The sequence below is a fragment of the Salvelinus namaycush genome, unplaced genomic scaffold (assembly GCF_016432855.1).
Source record: "Salvelinus namaycush isolate Seneca unplaced genomic scaffold, SaNama_1.0 Scaffold539, whole genome shotgun sequence".
NCBI lineage: Eukaryota > Metazoa > Chordata > Actinopteri > Salmoniformes > Salmonidae > Salvelinus > Salvelinus namaycush.
This window is the reverse complement of record NW_024061241.1, coordinates 132,807-139,739: the sequence shown is the minus strand read 5'-3', so window position 1 is coordinate 139,739 and position 6,933 is coordinate 132,807.

Sequence of the window (6,933 nt, the reverse complement as noted above, 5' to 3'; positions counted from 1 at the left end):
ATTTACCCCCCACCCCCACACCTACATTAACTGCAATGAATCTTATTATCCCACAATGAAAATATTTTGTGTTTTTGTGTCCATTTCGGGCAGTAATGAAATGTATAGGCCACAAAAAGCTGTTGAGTCAGTGGCTGACCCACACAATGTGTTAAGAATCAGTTAGTGGGCAGCTGGGCTCCATTTCATTTGAAACTGGTGAAACATGACTAAGGCCACCTCTGCAATGTTTCAAGTGACTGAAACTAATTGTTCTGGAGTAGAAGGTTCATTAGAAAATGACAATATTCTAAACACTTAAATTAGCATACCATGTTTTCACAACTGATGTTGACACCCAGCACATAGACTATTCAACATCCTGTTAAATAAATGCACTTATTAGGAAGTATGTCACTGATGAGATGTGAGATGTGTCACATGATTTTCAGCACTTTAGTTTGTCAGAACAAACTATGGGTGTGTGACAGTGTCTCCCGTGGACCGTTTACATCATTGTAAGGCAAGTGACAACTACTTCACTATCTTATCTTCATATTTTAATGTTCACACTAAATGAAGGAAATGAATTACAAGTAATGAGATTCAAAACGTTCAATGTACGGCTGTTAGTTCATGTATTAGCTTAACAACTTTAGTACCTACGTGATGTATGGACTAAAGCTTCAATGTGATACAGTACGTGTCAAATAACAATACTGTAATGTTGGAAGGAGAGGACCAAGGTGCAGCGTGGTACGTATCCATATTTATTTAATGAACACAGAAATAACAAAAATAACAAAAATAACAAAAATAACGAGCGAAACAGTTCTGGCTGGTGCAGACACACAACAGAAAACAACTACCCACAAAACACAGGTGGGATGAGGCTACCTAAGTATGGTTCTCAATCAGAGACAACGATAGACAGCTGCCTCTGGTTGAGAACCACACTCGGCCAAACACATAGAAATATAACACATAGAACAAAAACATAGAATGCCCACCCCAACTCACGCCCTGACCAAACCAAAACAGAGACATAACAAAGGAACTAAGGTCAGGGCGTGACAGTACCCCCCCCCCCCCCCCCAAAGGTGCGGACTCTGGCCGTAAAACCTGAACCTTTAGGGGAGGGTCTGGGTGGGCATTTCACCGCGGTGGCGGCTCTGGTGCGGTACGTAGACCCTGCTCCACCTCTGGCTTGGCCCACTTAGGTGGCGCCTCTAGAGCGAGAACCCTCGCCACCGACCCCGGACTGGGGACCCTCGCAGCGGGCCCCGGACAGGAGGGCGACTCTGGCAGCTCTGGACAGGTGGGCAACTCTGGCAGCTCCGGACAGGAGGGAGACTCTGGCAGCTCCGGACAGGAGGGAGACTCTGGCAGCTCCGGACAGGAGGGAGACTCTGGCAGCTCCGGACAGGAGGGAGACTCTGGCAGCTCCGGACAGGAGGCCGTCTCTGGAGGCTTCGTGCCATGTCTCACCCCTGGAGGCTTCTTGCCATGGATCATCACTGGAGGCTTCGTGCCATGGATCATCACTGGAGGCTCCGGGCCATGGATCATCACTGGAGGCTCCAAACCATGGATCATCACTGGAGGCCCTGGGCCATGGATCATCACTGGGGGCTCCGGGCCATGGATTATCACTGGAGGCTTCGTGCCATGGATCATCACTACAGGCTCCGGGCCATGGATCATCACTGGAGGCGTCGGACCATGGATCATCACTGGAGGCTTCGTACGTGGAGCCGGAACAGGTCTCACCGGACTGAGGAGACGTACTGGCAGCCTGGTATGTGGATCTGCCACAACGCGTCCTGGCTGGATACCCACTCTAGCTCGGTGAGTGTGGAGAGCTGGCACAGGACGCACTGGGCTAAGAAGGCGCACTGGAGGCATAATGCGTATAGCCGGCGCAGGATATACTGGACCGTGGAGGTGCACTGGAGGTCTGGAGCATAGAGCTGGCACAACGCGTCCTGGCTGAATACCCCCTGTAGCACGGCAAGTGCGGGGAGCTGGAACAGGCCGCACTGGGTTGTGCTGGCGAACTGGGGGTACCATGCGTAGAGCTGGCGCAGGATATCCTGGGCCGAAGAGACGCACCGGAGAGCAGGAGCGCTGAGCCAGCAAAAAATGTAAAGCGGGCAAATTCTTTTTCACAGCACTGTTTGAATCCAGACTATTAAACTGCACTAATCAGGAATTAACCTCACACTTTTCTACACAATTAAATGGAATGAATACAGCACATCCCATAAAATATAATGACTTGTGCTTATTCCTTTATGTCTGATTCATAACTAGTTATTGTTGTGTGGAAGACTCACCTGACATAAAGAGGACAATGAGAAAAAACATGTTCTCTGTAACGGCAGTCTAAGTCGTCCTCCTCCTCAGACGAGGAGAGGCGAGAAGGATCAGAGGACCAATACGCAGCGTGGTAATTTTCCATAATGAATTTAATCAACACAAAACAATACACTATACAAAATAACAAAAGAACATACCGTCACAGTCCTAGCTGGTGCAGAACACAAACACAGAGACAGGAAATAACCACCCACAATCCCCAACACAAAACAAGCCACCTATATATGATTCTCAATCAGGGACAACTCTGTCTCTGATTGAGAACCATATCAGGCTGAACATAGAAACAGACGAACTAGACACACAACATAGAATACCCACCCCAACTCACGCCCTGACCAACTAAACACATACAAAACAGGTCAGGAACGTGACAGAACCCCCCCCCCCTCAAGGTGCGAACTCCGGGCGCACCCCTAAAACTCAAGGGGAGGGTCTGGGTGGGCATCTGTCCGCGGTGGCGGCTCCGGCGGTGGACGAGGACACCACTCCACCACTGTCTTTGTCCCCCTCCTTAGCGTCCTTTGAGTGGCGACCCTCGCCCCCGACCATGGTCCAGGAACCTTCACCAAGGCACCTCCTAAATAGAGGAGACAACTCAGGACAGAGAGGTAGCTCAGGACAGAGAGGTAGCTCAGGACAGAGAGGTAGCTCCGGACAGAGAGGTAGCTCCGGACAGAGAGGTAGCTTAGGACAGAGGGACAACTCTGGACTAATGGCAGCTCCGGACTGAGTGGCAGCTCCGGACTGAGTGGCAGCTCCGGACTGAGTGGCAGCAGCTCATGACTGGAGGGCAGCTCATGACTGGAGGGCAGCTCATGACTGGAGGGCAGCTCATGACTGGAGGGCACCTCATGACTGAAGGGCAGCTCATGACTGAAGGGCAGCTCATGACTGTAGGGCAGCTCATGACTGTAGGGCAGCTCATGACTGTAGGGCAGCTCATGACTGTAGGGCAGCTCATGATTGGAGGGCAGCTCATGACTGAAGGGCAGCTCATGACTGAAGGGCAGCTCATGACTGAAGGGCAGCTCATGACTGGCTGGCGTCTCTGGCAGCTCCTGACTGGCTGGCGTCTCTGGCAGCTCCTGACTGGCTGGCGTCTCTGGCGGCTCCTGACTGGCTGGCGGCTCTGGCGGCTCCTGACTGGCTGGCGGCTCTGGCGGCTCCTGACTGACGGACGGCTCTAGCGGCTCCTGACTGACGGACGGCTCTAATGGCTCGGGACAGACGGGCGGCTCTAATGGCGCTGGGCAGACAGATGGCTCAGATGGCGCTGGGCAGACGGATGGCTCAGACGGCGCTGGGCAGACGGATGGCTCAGATGGCGCTGGGCAGACGGATGGCTCAGACGGCGCTGGGCAGGCGGCCGACTCTGACCTGCTGAGGCGCACAGTAGGCCTGGTGCGTGGTGCCGGAACTGGTGGTACCGGACTGGAGACACGCACCTCAAAACTAGTGCAGGGAGCAGGAACAGGGCACACTGGACTCTCGATGCGCACTATAGGCCTGGTGCGTGGTACCGGAACTGGAGGTACCGGGCTGAGGGCACGCACCTCAGGGCTAGTGCAGGGAGCAGGAACAGGGCACACTGGACTCTCGATGCGCACTATAGGCCTGGTGCGTGGTACCGGAACTGGAGGGACCGGGCTGAGGGCACGCACCTCAGGGCGAGTGCGGGGAGAAGGAACAGTGCGTACAGGGCTCTGGAGACGTACAGGAGGCTTGGTGCGTGGTGCCGGAACTGGTGGTACCGAGCTGGAGACACGCACCACAGGGAGAGTGCGTGGAGGAGGACCTGGGCTCTGGAGACGCACTGGAAGCCTGGTGCGTGGTGTAGGCACTGGTGGTACTGGGCTGGAGCGGGAAGGTAGAGCCGGATATACCGGACCGTGCAGGCGTACTGGCTCCCTTGAGCACTGAGCCTGCCCAACCTTACCTGGTTGCATGCTCCCCGTAGCCCGTCCAGTGCGGGGAGGTGGAATAACCCGCACTGGGCTGTGTTGGCGAACCGGGGACACCATGCGTAAGGCTGGTGCCATGTACACCGGCCCGAGGAGACGTACTGGAGGCCAGATATGTAGAGCCGGCTTCATGGCACTTGGCTCAATGCTCACTCTAGCCCGCCCAGTGCGGGGAGGTGGAATAACCCGCACCGGGCTATGCACCCGTACAGGAGACACCGTGCGCTCTTCCGCATAACACGGTGTCTGCCCGTACTCCTGCTCTCCACGGTAAGCATGGGAAGTGGGCGCAGGTTTCCTACCTGCCCTCGCCACACTACCCTTTAGCCCCCCCCCAATAAATTTTTGGGGTTTCTTCACGGGCTTCCAGCCACGCTTTCGTGCTGCCTCAGACCACCGCTCCTGGGCTTTAGCTGCCTCCATCTCTTCCCGAGAGCGGCGATATTCTCCAACCTTAGCCCAGGGTCCTTCTCCGTTAAATATTTGCTCCCATGACCATTCCTCCTGGTACCGCTGCTGCTGTCGCTGCTGCCCGTTGCCACGCTGCTTGATCCTTGTTTGGTGGGTGGTTCTGTAACGGCAGTCTAAGTCGTCCTCCTCCTCAGACGAGGAGAGGCGAGAAGGATCAGTGGACCAATACGCAGCGTGGTAATTTTCCATAATGAATTTAATCAACACAAAACAATACACTATAACAATTACAAAAGAACATACCGTCACAGTCCTAGCTGGTGCAGAACACAAACACAGAGACAGGAAATAACCACCCACAATCCCCAACACAAAACAAGCCACCTATATATGATTCTCAATCAGGGACAACGATTGACAGCTGTCTCTGATTGAGAACCATATCAGGCTGAACATAGAAACAGACGAACTAGACACACAACATAGAATACCCACCCCAACTCACGCCCTGACCAACTAAACACATACAAAACAGGTCAGGAACGTGACATTCTCAGGACAAGCCATGTGAGAACTCACACACTACTGATCACCTGAAACAGTACAAACATACACTTACTGGTAGAGTAGCTTAACTCACACAACACATTGCATTGAACCATCTCCATATCAATACACTATGTCTTTCAGTTGTGAAGATAATACATGAACAAACAGCAGTACTTTAGAACATATTGAATCTCATTACTCATAATTAATTTCCTTTCATTTATTTTGAACATTCAAATTAAGAGAAAATATATTGAAGAAGTCGATACTTGCCTTAGACGGTAACGTAAACTGTCTACAGGAGAGACTGTCACACACATAGTGAGGTCTGATAAACTAAAGTGATGAAGTTTATGTGGCATAGCTCACATCTCATCAGTGACGTACTTCCTAATAAGTAGTGTGAGAAATTATGTTCAAACCATACTTCAGTATTTTATGTCCCTTTCTCGTGGTAGGACAGGTCAGCAGGATTTTGAAACGGGCCCCAAATCGCTAAGTCCGCCCCCGACACATTGTTAAATAAAACAAATGAAACTTTCGGCATTATAACCATCTCCCTCTCCTCTATCTCCCAGCCTGAATGGAAACATATAGTTAAATCATGAACCAAAATCCACTATTCATTTATTCAAGAGTTAAGTTTGTTAAATTCGAGTTTGATACAAAACATATGGTTGTCACATTTTGTTTCAACATGAAAAACAGACTTGGTATGAAACAGAGTAACTGTAATTGTATCTGACTGATTCTCACACACCACTCAACTTCTCCTACACCAACTTCCTCTTTGAAGTCTATTTGCCAAGAAGAGCCTGGTGGGCTGGAAGCCACAGAGACACTCTTTTCACTCCACTTTGATACGGAATTGACTTTTTCGTAGCATGTTTATGAGAATTTATGTAGCATGTTAGGAGAATTATCATAGCATGTTAAGAGCGTGAGGTTAAGGTCAGGTAAAATAGTTAGGTTTAGGGAAAATGCTCTCCTAACCAGGGTTGGATGACCGCATTTGGGACCCTGAGTTTACTTTCCTGTATTTCAAAACGTTCTGCCATGGTGCAGAGATAACTATTTTTTATATTTTTGCTGTTTTATAGCACCTCATGCTTGTGTTCATATTTTGCCATGAGGCTGATTTAAGAGGTTGCAGTTTTAAAACCTGTTGAGGACAGAGGGCGCTGTTTTCACTTTGGGGGAAAATCGTGCCCAATTTAAACGGCCTCGTACTCAATTCTTGCTCGTACAATATGCATATTATTATTACTATTGGATAGAAAACACTCTATAGTTTCTAAAACCGTTTGAATTATATCTGTGAGTAAAACAGAACTCAAGTTGGAGCAAACTTCCTGACAGGAAGTGGAAAATCTGAAATCGATGCTCTGTTCTAGGGCCTGCCTATAAATGGGCTTCATATATATCAGTATACATGCACTTCATACGTCTTCCACTAGATGTCGACAGGCAGTGAGAGAAGAAATAGAGTGTTTAACTTGATCTGGGGTCGAATAAAAGCTCTCGGCATGACGTGTCACCAGTTTCCTGTTTTCTGGAGAGCGTGTGAAGGGACCTGGTTTTGCCTTCTGAAATGCTGCCGTTATAGACGACTAATATCTCCGGCTTTGATTTTATTTGATACATGTGACAA